Source organism: Emys orbicularis, chromosome 15 (genome assembly GCF_028017835.1).
Source record: "Emys orbicularis isolate rEmyOrb1 chromosome 15, rEmyOrb1.hap1, whole genome shotgun sequence".
Taxonomy (NCBI): domain Eukaryota; kingdom Metazoa; phylum Chordata; order Testudines; family Emydidae; genus Emys; species Emys orbicularis.
Window position 1 is genome coordinate 5,323,709 of NC_088697.1, and position 12,567 is coordinate 5,336,275.

Here is a 12,567-nt window from a genome sequence, read left to right on the forward strand (position 1 = left end):
TCTGGACTCGTTCTTTCTGAAATCTGGTTTCATTGAGACCATTGTTAATCCAGAGTCACTGCATGGAAAGACAAGGAGTGACTCCAGATGGACAGTGGGGCAAATGAGATCAGCAATTCTCCCTGTGAGGAGGGGCTCTCATTAGCTGCTCTCCCCAGAGAGCTAAAGGAGGGAAGGCTGCTCAAACGCTCTGTCCCTCTCTGCTCAGGATCTTGGGGTTCAGCTTCCAGTGTCAGATGCTGCAGCCTCCATTGTGATCTGGGAGACCAGGCTTAGCAGCTGCTGCTCCCCCAGTGGGGGTTCTGTGCTGGGATGTGACCTTAATTAAAGCTTCTTCTCTGCCCGGCCCAGGTGATGACTTTCTCCAGCTGGTACTAGCCCCCTAGGGCAGCCCTGAGCCCTGTTAATACTAAATTCTGAGCCACAGACTCCAGGTAACTAAAATAAATGAAGGGAAAATGCTGGGGTCTGGCATTAAAATGACTCTACACAAACAGCCCCCCCCCCCTTGCTCATTTCACCTCCCATTAGCAATTGCAGGAGCAAATCCAGCCATGGGGGAGCAAACAACCCAGGAATGGGACTTTGCTATCAGGTGGGCAGGGAGAGAGGACAGGGAAAAGGAGATAGAAGGAGAAAGAGAGACTGAAAGGGGCCATGGGAGAGAACAGTTTCAAGACATATTTCCAGATCTCTAACCTCCCCAGACAGATGTATTACTGCACCCTGAGTAGAGTCACTTTCCTGTGGACAAGATGAGAATCAGACAGAGGAAAACCCAGTTCCTGACTCTATATCCCTCCTGCTGGGGTGTGGTTGCCATGGGGACAGAGTCGGAGGGAATTGTCGAAAGTGACTCCTTTGGTTCTGTTTTTTTCTAGCCTTGTGTTCAGAGACTTTGTTATGGGATGGGGGGAGGGAGAAGGGAGGTTAAAAATGTGTCTTTTGGCTTAGCCTGGCAAGACGGGCCAGGAATACACGGTAATAAAGAGATAAAGCATTTTATCACCTTGGCAGAATGTAGGATGTCTGTCTGCAGGGAAAGGGCCTGGGGCAGTGGTCCCCAACCTTTTCAGTGTGGCGGGTGCCTGATGACTAGCCGCCGAAGAGCGCGGCCACCGGACAAGCAGCCGCTGAGAAGCATCAGCATTAAGAGGTGTCGCCGCTGAAATCCCGCTGAGAAGCAGCGGCATTTCGGCAGCGACTCTTCTTGACGTTGCCGCTTCTCGGTGGCATTTCGGCGGCGGGGTGCTCCCTTGTCAGTAGGCGGGCGCACATAAATGCCCCAGCGGGTGCCATGGCGCCCACGGGCACCACATTAGGGACCACTGGCCTGGGGGAAGCGTGATGTGAAATTAACTAAAGCCTATTCTGAAACTTCCGCAACTGCCCTTCTCACCCAGACAGGCTGCAGAATGACATCCATGTTTTGCTCCAGTTCATCCCGTCCTCCCATGGGACAGGGTAGAGAAATGGCTGCAGAGGAGCCTGTTCATGTAGGGATTATTGGGGGGTTGCTGGTGGTTTCCTGCAAGAGGAAGAGGGACAGCAAATACTCTGACGATGGGAAGGTTTGCACAGTGTGGTTTGGAGGTTGGAGCAGGGCAGGAAATGCACAGGGTGGAGAAAGGGAGGAGGACAGGGTGTGGCAAACCTGCTGGGAGTTGTTTACTAAGTGGCCTAGATTCTAGGAACAGACCCATGAGGTTCAGAGGTGGAAATGCTCTAATTTGTGGAACAGAAAATAACCCACCTACATGGGGCTAGGAAAACTCACCAGACTCATAGTACTGGAGCCTGACCCAACTAACCAGCCGCTGTTGTGAGATATGAAGGGGGCACCCACCAGTCAGGTTTAGGGGAGATTTCCCTCCCTTCATATCCAGCTCCTCACAATGAGGAGGGTGTTGGGCTTCCTACCAGGGAGCTCTCCATGGACCTTGCTATGGGCTCCATCTCCTGTATCAGTCTGTGGCTAGTAGGTGTGTGATGGATCTGCTGAGAGAGACAAGGGACTCTCTCTTTGTCCCTTCATCCTGAGTTTCAGTTTGATTGGCTCCTCTCCCCCACGAACCGCGAGGCTGTGAGTGTGGCAGCTGGTACTGAGTGTTGGACTCTTGCTCTTTCAGGGGCCGGTGACCTTTGAGGAGGTGGCTGTGTATTTCACCAGGGAAGAGTGAGCTCTGCTGGACCCCACTCAGAGAGCCCTCTAAAGAGACATCATGCAGGAGAACTATGAGAATGTGACCTCATTGGGTAAGGATTCCTGTCCCTTAGGTTCTTGGAAGGGGAAATGAAGAAATAAGGTTCATGCCATCCCCACTATGCCATCTCTACTCTCTCCAGTTTCAGCTTCACCCCAATATGCCAGTGACACACACACTGCCAGAGACCCTCCCCTGCTTCAGAACACTTTGGGAACAGAGCACAGGAGCAGTATCGCACAGTGTCAAATATCTGCTGTTTGCACAAGTAAAACTGGGAGTTAGGTCCAGCATAACCAACAGAAGCTTCCTACCCCTGGCCTTCTTTCAAACCTTGAGCCTTCTCCACCCAAACCAGAATGTGCTTGGACTGTAACAAGCAGGCTACTGGAGTCAGAATTGAATCTCACCCAGGATTACAGGTGACACAAGTCCTCACTGGTCTGGGTTGCACCCCAGCATGTGAAAATGGCTTATGTTGGTAGTGAAACTTCCAGAGACATGGAGAGTGTTGCTCCCCCATCACCATGTGTAATAGTAACAATCTCTCTTCTCTGCAGACTCCTTGGATTTTTGAGTCCCTCATTCCTGAAGTCACATGACACCAATTCTTACTTTTCACATTCTGCTTTTCCAGACTAATTAAAGTCTTGTTGCTCCTGAATTATAGCTTCTAATTTCCCAGTGTTCTCCACAGCCAGGGATTTTCCTACTCCCTCCCATTACACTGGACTCACTAGATTTCCTAGTACATAAATCCAGCCATACTGGGTCAGACCAAAGGACCAGCTAGTCCAGTATCCTGTCTTCCAACAGTGACCAATGCCCGGTGCCCCAGAGAGAATGAACAGAACAGGTAATCATCAAGTTATTCATCTCCTGTCACCCATTCCCACATTATGGAAAACAGAGGTTAGGGACACCATCCCTGCCCATCCTGGCTAATAGCCATTGATGGACCTATCCTCCACGAATTTATCATGTTCTTTTTTTGAACCTTGTTATAGTCTTGGCCTTCACAACATCCTTTGGCAAAGAGTTCCACAGGTTAACTGTGTTTTGTGAAGAAATACTTCCTTTTGTTTGTTTTCAACCTGCTGCCTATTAATTTCATTTGGTAATTCCTAGTCCTTGTGTTATGAGAAGGGGTAAATAACACTTCCTTATTTCCTTTCACCAAACCACTCATGATTTTATAGACCTCTCTCATATTCCCCTGAGTCGCCTCTTTTCCAAGCTGAAAAGTCCCAGTCTTTTTAATCTCTCCTGATACAAAAGTTGTTCCATACCCCTAATCATTTTTTTGCCCTTTTCCGAACCTTTTCCAATTCCAATATATCTTTTTTGAGATGAGGCAATAACATCTGCTCACAGTATTCAAGATGTGGGCGTATCATGGATTTATATAGAGTAAATATGGTATTTTCTGTCTTATTATCTATCCCTTTCTTAATGATTCCCAATATTCTGTTCACTTTTTGAATGCCTCTGCACCTTGAGTGGATGTTTTCAGAGAACTATCCACAATTACTCCAAGATCCCTCTCTTCAGTGGAAACAGCTAATTTAGACCCCATCATTTTATATATATAGGTGGGATTATGTTTTCCAATGGGCTGCAATATGTGCTGTCCTGACATCTAGTACTGCTGAGATCCTGCATTCAGGAATATCCCTGCCCTTCCTGTTCCCTTTCTCCACTGAACCCCACCAGGCCATGCTTACTGTTCCCAGCTTCCCCAGGACTCTCTCATTGTCTCTGGACCTGTCTGTCAGCAAGAAGCAGTGCCAGGGACACTTGCCCTCTGTCTGGAGTCTTCAACTTCTGAGACATGGATTTACTTTCTCTGTGTTTTAGGAGACTCTTTGAAATTGAGTGTCTGTGCACTGTTGAACAGTCTGGACTGTTGAACAGCTGTTTCCCCTCAGTTCTCCAAGCTGGGATGCCTTTTACACTGCTTTGCTGTGAGAACAGCCACACCTGGGCAGTTAACACACAGTCTCCAACATGTAACTGGCTCCCAGCTGCTAGTCAGCGACTCATGAATTACAGTACCCCACAGGAGAATGCCAGAAAATTCTCTGGTCCCAGACTTTCCCCCAGAAATGTGCATCTTGAACTGTCCAGCTCACTACTGAAGAACGCAAGCTCATACTAAGTCTGTCATTTCATCAGTGGAAAATGACATGCACCAGCCTTGTTATCCCAAATGAAGTTTCCAACACACTTTAATCCAAACACACTGGTTAGATAAAACAATAAAACAAAATTGTTAACTACCAAACAAAAATATTTTAAATGACTACAGGTAATGAGGCATAAAAGTCAGAATTCTTTACAAAAGAAATGCAAGATAAAACACAAGCTAATGTCTAACTTAACAAGCTAAAGTGGATTCAGATCAAATGTTTCTCACCATACGCTGAGACAGGCTGGCTTTCCTTTCAGCCAGGACACCCCCTAACCTGCCCCTGCTGCCCAAGTTCAGTTCTTCAGGAGTTGTCATGAGCAGAAGGAAAGGGGAGAGAGAGAGTCTCAAGCATTTTCCTCACCTCTTTTTAAAATTCAGTCCTTTGTACTAGAAACAACTGCAGTTCTCAGCTGAGTCATGGTGCCAGGCTGTCTGTTGTCGATATGAGCTTCAAGTGATCCCTCTGATGGAATGTAAATATCTTCTTCACACCTTCCCCCTGCTGGAGAATGGCTATTTGACCAGCTGTTTGCCTTGCTGTCTCTGAGGAATCGGTCTGTGGGTGTTCCCCAGAATTGTAACATTTTCAGTAATAGGCGAAAGATTTATACGATCTGAAGAGAAACCAGAGTATACAGTAAAATCTCAGAGCTTTACATACAGTGTTGCTACACATTTTAGCAGGAGGATAATATTCAGTAGATTCTATTTTCAAATGATACCTCACAAGCCAGACTATGTACAGAATTGATCATAATTTTCTAGAACAGTGAACGTAGGGGTACAGACTGACAGTGTCTGTCTGTGTGTGTTCCCAACAAATATGTGGGTATTTCAATTCCTCATAAGCACAGTGTTTGGCATCTTCAAGGACCTAGAGAGCTGGTCCTGGGAATTCACTGGTTTACTAAGTGTGACACTGTATGGAATTGTGAGACACTTTATATTAGTATTATTTTATAATTAATACCAATATGATAACATTGCCATGAATCATGCTAGATATGCCATGTAAGGTATCAGTGAATATGTTATGATTTTCCAAGTATGATGATTTTGTTTCTGTTTGTATCACCTTTGTATTGTGGGTTACAGATATGTAGGGTAGATCTGCATTTCCAGACTTGTGCAGTGTTTCTGGGTGACACACCCAGACATATTGGTGTCAACACTGCCTAGCCTGTTAAGTGGCCCATCCAGGGTCATCAGCTATACAATGAACCTATGGAAAGGACAAAGGGGATACACCTCTTGAGTCAGGAAGTACAAGCCATATGGCAAAAGGAATATAAACAGCAGCTGCATCATCTCCATTTTGTCTTCAATCCCTCTTCCTATCTTTGGAGCAACTTCTCTACAAACTGAAGCCTTGAACAAAGGACTGAATGAGCCATCCAAGCTGTGGATGCCTTCCAGACGGACTTTCAAGCCAGCAACTCAGCAATACTGCTAAGAACCTGATATATAGATTTCTGAATGTATCTGACTGCTTTCCCATTTAACAACTCTTTTCTTTTTCTTTTTCTTTTCAAGAAACCTTTAGTTTAGATGCTAAAGGATTGGCTGGCAGCATGGTATTTTGAGTAATGTGGCTGACTCAGGTCAGAAGAATATTTTTTTTATGTGAGCAGAGTTTTTAAATAACCTTTCACTGTACTGGACCTAGGTGCTGATTGGGAGTCAGAGAACTGGAATGCAATAAAGGGAGTTGTGTGATTTCTTTTTTCAGCTTCCCGATAACCAGTGTGGGTGATCTAGGGTTACCATACGTCCTCTTTTTCCCGGACATGTCCGGCTTTTCGGCACTCAAACCCCCGTCCGGGGGGAATTGCCAAAAAGCCGAACATGTCTGGGAAAATGGCGGCTCTGCTCCTCCCCTGACTCTTCGGCTCTGTTTAAGAGCCGAGCTGCCCGAGCGCTATGGGCTTCAGGCAGCCCCCTTCCCTCGGACCCCAGCCGCCGGCCAGGCACTTCCCCTCCCGGGCTCCGGCGGCGCAGGGTCCGGAGGCACGGGGGCTGCCCGAAGCCGGTAGTGCTGGGGCAGCTCGGCTCTTAAACAGAGCCGAAGAGTCAGGGGAGGAGCAGAGCCTCCAGCCGCGGCGGCTCTGCTCCTCCCCGACTCTTCGGCTCTGTTTAAGAGCCGAGCGCTACGGGCTTTCGGCAGCCCCCATACCTCTGGACCCTGCGCCGCCGGAGCCCGGGAGGGGAAGTGCCCGGCTGGGGGCGCAGGGTCCAGAGGCAAGGGGGCTGCCCGAAGCCGGTAGCGCTGGGGCAGCTCGGCTCTTAAACAGAGCCGAAGAGTCAGGGGAGGAGCAGAGCCTCCAGCCGCGGCGGCTCTGCTCCTCCCCGACTCTTTGGCTCTGTTTAAGAGCCGAGCTGCCCGAGCGCTATGGGCTTCAGGCAGCCCCCATGCTTCCGGACCCCAGCCGCCGGGCGGGCACTTCCCCGCCCGGGCTCCGGCGGCGCAGGGTCCGGAGGCACGGGGGCTGCCCGAAGCCGGTAGCGCTCGGGCAGCCCGGCTCTTAAACAGAGCCGAAGAGTCAGCGGAGGAGCAGAGCCTCCGCGGCTCTGCTCCTCCCCTGACTCTTCGGCTCTGTTTAAGAGCCGGGCATGGGGGCTGCCCGAAGCCGGCAGCGCTCGGGCAGCCCGGCTCTTAAATAGAGCCGGGCTGCCCGAGCGCTACCGGCTTCGGGCAGCCCCCATGCCTCCGGACCCTGCGCCGCCGGAGCCCGGGAGGGGAAGTGCCCGGCTGGGGGCGCAGGGTCCGGAGGCAAGGGGGCTGCCCGAAGCCCAAGCGCTACCGGCTTCACGGTTTGCCGGGCAGCCTCCAGACCCTGCGCCCCCGGCTGGGCGCTTCCCCTCCCGGGCTCCAGCTGCGCTGGGCAAGCGCCGGCCGGGGGCGCAGGGTCTGGGGGCTGCCCGGCAAACCGTGAAGCCGGTAGCGCTCGGGCAGCCCTTTCCCCGTGGCTGGGAGTGGGAGGGAGGAGGGGGCGGAGTTAGGGTGGGGAAGGGGCGAAGTTGGGGCTGGGGAAATGGGCGGGGCCAGGGCCCGTGGAGGGTCCTCTTTTTTTATTTCATAGATATGGTAACCCTAGGGTGATCAGAAGCACAGTTTGTGACTGGTTGGTGAGTTTAACTTCAGTGTTAATCACCAGTTTTGGGAGCATCTGCTCTCCCTTTTTTAGCCTGCCCTGACCTTCGCATTTTCAGTGAGGACTGCCCCAGGCACACCAGGTCACACTAAGCACTGAAGTGAAATTAATAGAATGTTTTTTATGACAGTCTTATGAAATCACCTGAACTCCTTTGTTTTCTTTCATCTGAGTAGGGTTTCCAGTTTCCAGACCTGATGTGATCTCCCAGCAGGAACAAGGGGAAGAGCCATGGGTCCCAGATCTCCAGGCTTCAGAGGAAATAGAGATCCTGAGCGCTCCCTACACAGGTGAGGAAACATTGAACCAACTCAGAATCTTTAAGTGCCTGAAGGAAACATCTGGAATGCCCTACAAAGCCCTTCGGAGCTGTCTCAGTTCATTATTGTCCCTAGCAGGGGCCGTATCCTCAGGGTAAATATAGCTCATGGCTTCCTGTAGATCCTAGCAGACACCAGGCAGTAGCTTCCTCCCTTCCCCCTGCAAAGTAGGATGGGATGTGAAGGCTGAATTGATCCCCTCCTCTCTCCTATTTGGGGGGAAAGTTTGGGGGAGTTCAGTTTCTGATTTTTATTTGACCTCTCTCCAGCACTTGTTTTGGTTTGGTCTTCCCCTTTCCATCCCTGTTTGAGGTTTCTGTTTCTATCACAGCAGGTGATGCAATGGTATGTGAGAAAGAGGAGCAGAATTCTCAGCAGGAAAATGTTGAGCAAGTGGATAAACACAGAGCATTATGGCAAAGATCGAATAGGAATGTGTCCAGGAGTCATGAGCAGGGAAAATCCTGTGAGGTTCAGCACAGACCAGAAAGAGAGCAAGGAAGCCAGCCAGGGGAGAAAGTGAGTAAATGTATTTCCAGTTGGGGAACTCAGAAGAGCCTCAAGGAAACCACAACACAGCAGAAAATCCTCAGGGGGAAGAGAAAAAATACATGCACTGAATGCGGGAAAAACTTATGTGACTACTCAGCCCTTACAAAGCATCTGAGACTCCACACAGGGGAGAGGCCCTATGAATGCTGTGAGTGTGGGAAAAGCTTAGCTAGCAGCTCAGCCCTTTATGAACATCAGAGAATCCACACAGGGGAGAGGCCCTATGAATGCAGTGCGTGTGGAAAATGCTTCACCAGCAGCTCAACCCTTATTAGACATCAGAGAATCCACACAGGAGAGCAGCCCTATGAATGCAGTGAGTGTGGGAAAACCTTCAATCGCAGCTCACACCTTATTACCCATCAGAGAATCCATAAAGGTGAGAGACCCTATGAAAGTAGTGAGAGTGGGAATACCTTCTCTTAGCACTCAGTCCATGTTAGCAATTGGAGAATCTGCAACTGCGATCAACACCATAAAAACCTCTAGGGCTATCAATATTTTTTTTTCTTTAATATTTCTCATGATTCCCGTATAGTAACTTTTAAAGCTGTTTGAACTGTTTGCAGCACCGTTATCCCTCAGCTTGTCCAGATGAGTGGCCCATTTTGGCCTTTTGCAGTTCGCCCTGTTTTGAGATGGACCCATTTGTCCTTTCTATCAACTCCACTGTCCTGTGAGTAATTCAAGTGTTCCCTTCCTACAGGGAACCAGGGAGCATCACATTTATACCATTCCTCCTATTGCAAAGTTAGTGTTAGTCACCAATGACACAGATTGTATCATTTCAAGTTGTTCTCATGTTGCCCTGGGTTGTGCTGAAGAGCAGTTATATTGGGAACTTTTCAGGTTATATTTAAATGAAGAGGAGAAGGGGCAGGAAAAAAAGGGTCATTTCAGTCTCTGTGACACTGGAAGTAGATGGATGACTCAGAGATTCCCTCTTTCCCCAACACTGCAGAACTGTTACCTTTTGTCTGAGCCATGAAGAATTTATCTTTATCACATTCTATCCATTCACTTCTCAAAGTGTCATGTGATGAAGCGTTCTCAGTTGTCTGTGCTTGGAGATGATGCTTTGACTTCTTATCAGAGTCACTATGACTGGAGATGAAAGTATTAAAGACCTGGAAGGGGAATTCAAATGGGACCCCAAACACAGTGTGATCATTTGGAGTTTAAATCCCAGGTTCCATCTACTGGTAAAGCCACTTCTGACAAGGTGGTTGTTTTGTCCCCCATTATGGGGATTCTAGGATACTAAAAATTTTGTAAATAACATAACTCACTATAGAGACAGTGCTGAGTGAAGCAGATTTGAATGGATCAGAGGAGAATGTGATGGGAGAATCTCTTGTCCTGATTCTGAATAATCAGATGTAACCTGCTCTGGAATTTCATTTGACACTTTCATTGTCATGAATTATCTCTCTCTGTGATGTGGGTTTCTATCTTTCCAGGAGGCTGTTTCGTCGCCCAATTGGATATTGGTTCAGATTGATAGGATGTAGCTCAGATTTATTGGAGACTTTAAGAAAAATGACTATTTGCTAAAGTCATAATTTTTCACTTCAGCTTTGATTTTCCCCCACCCCTCCATGATGACATGGAGAAAGTTCAAGGGCAGTTCTGTCAACAGGAGAGAACTCTCCAATTTACTGGACATGCTAACAAACTGTGGTGATTTAAAATCTCCACTGGGAAATGGTGAACAACAGCAGAACCCCCAACTAACTGAGGGAAGTGCATATGATCACAGTGTAGTTCAATTGTTTAAGTCAATATTGTCTCAGATGATCTAGGGAGACAATTTCACAGTAAGTGGTTTTGAACTAGGCAAAATGTCCATGTATTTGGTTCCCAAAGCATTTGTAACCCAGGCTCCACAGAAGATCTCTCCTAGCTAATCCTATGGTATGGGAGATGCTGCCCTTCATGACACAGATGTTGAGGAAATAGAAGTGGGGGGGGGTTGTTGAATTTATCCTTTGTTAGTTGCTAAAAATGTGTATAAAATGAAATCAGTGTTGGAAATCTAATAGCTGCAGAAAAACAGCTATTTTTTTTAATAGAAACTCCAGCTCTGGTAACTAACAAAGATTCTGATCCAGGCCTGTATCCAGTCCCTTGACTGGAACTGTGCTACTAACTTAAAGAAAAGCTGAGCATGTTTTGCGAAGCCATTTCTCACTAACACTGCTGAGATTTTCAGTGGTTTTGTAAAGGATTCTATTTCAGAGAAGTGTAAATTTACCCTAACCAAGGCCAAAGATTTGGAAAGAACTGGGGTTTAAAGAGTAAACACCCAATTCTTGCTTTCCACCCCGGTACAGGAAGCTATGGTGACCAATGATCCAAGGAAAGTTGTTTGTACAACTCCACTTCCTAGTTCAGTGTCTCTGATTGCAGTTCCAATGGATGCCAGGGTTAGATTGAGAACCATTATCCTTCACCATTTGGATCCAAAGAGAGAGTGCTTCATAGGACATTCCTTCCCCGTGGATCCCAAACTGGCTGCCTGATTGGGTAACATGGACTTTCAGGCTGTAGAAATGATAACCAATGAGGTAAGAAATGTCAGGCTCCAATTTCAGACTTCTGGATACACGCAGGTGGAGTCCTGATTCATAGAATCATAGAATCATAGAATATCAGGGTTGGAAGGGACCTCAGGAGGTCATCTAGTCCAACCCCCTGCTCAAAGCAGGACCAGTTCCCAACTAAATCATCCCAGCCAGGGCTTTGTCAAGCCGGGCCTTAAAAACCTCCAAGGAAGGAGACTCCACCACCTCCCTAGGTAACGCATTCCAGTGCTTCACCGCCCTCCTAGTGAAATAGTGTTTCCTAATATCCAACCTAGACCTCCCCCACTGCAACTTGAGACCATTGCTCCTTGTTCTGTCATCTGCCACCACTGAGAACAGCCGAGCTCCATCCTCTTTGGAACCCCCCTTCAGGTAGTTGAAGGCTGCTATCAAATCCCCCCTCATTCTTCTCTTCTGGAGACTAAACAATCCCAGTTCCCTCAGCCTCTTCTCATAAGTCATGTGCTCTAGACCCCTAATCATTTTTGTTGCCCTCCGCTGGACTCTTTCCAATTTTTCCATATCCTTCTTGTAGTGTGGGGCCCAAAACTGGACACAGTACTCCAGATGGGGCCTCACCAATGTCGAATAAAGGGGAATGATCACGTTCCTCGATCTGCTGGCAATGCCCCTACTTATACAGCCCAAAATGCCGTTAGCCTTCTTGGCAACAAGAGCACACTGTTGACTCATATCCAGCTTCTCGTCCACTGTGACCCCTAGGTCCTTTTCTGCAGAACTGCTACCTAGCCATTCGGTCACTAGTCTGTAGCAGTGCATGGGATTCTTCCGTCCTAAGTGCAGGACTCTGCACTTGTCCTTGTTGAACCTCATCAGGTTTTTTTTGGCCCAATCCTCTAATTTGTCTAGGTCCCTCTGTATCCAATCCCTACCCTCTAGTGTATCTACCACGCCTCCTAGTTTAGTGTCATCTGCAAACTTGCTGAGAGTGCAGTCCACACCATCCTCCAGATCATTAATAAAGATATTAAACAAAACAGGCCCCAGGACCGACCCTTGGGGCACTCCGCTTGAAACCGGCTGCCAACTAGACATGGAGCCATTGATCACTACCCGTTGAGCCCGACGATCTAGCCAGCTTTCTATCCACCTTACAGTCCATTCATCCAGCCCATACTTCTTTAACTTGCCGGCAAGAATACTGTGGGAGACCGTATCAAAAACTTTGCTAAAGTCAAGGAATAACACATCCACTGCTTTCCCCTCATCCACAGAGCCAGTTATCTCATCATAGAAGGCAATTAGGTTAGTCAGGCACGACTTCCCCTTGGTGAATCCATGCTGACTGTTCCTGATCACTTTCGTCTCCTCTAAGTGTTTCATAATTGATTTCTTGAGGACCGGCTCCATGATTTTTCCAGGGACTGAGGTGAGGCTGACTGGCCTGTAGTTCCCCGGATCCTCCTTCTTCCCTTTTTTAAAGATGGGCACTAGATTAGCCTTTTTCCAGTCATCCGGGACCTCCCCCGATCGCCATGAGTTTTCAAAAATAATGGCTAATGGCTCTGCAATCTCATCCGCCAACTCCTTTAGCACCCTCGG

The 12,567-nt window shown here is 48.1% G+C and overlaps 1 pseudogene; it reads left to right on the forward strand.

The window, feature by feature from the left end:
* Positions 1-1,415: 1,415 nt before the first annotated feature.
* On the forward strand, positions 1,416-8,908 carry LOC135889514 (zinc finger protein 3-like; annotated as a pseudogene).
* The last annotated feature ends 3,659 nt before the right edge of the window (positions 8,909-12,567 follow it).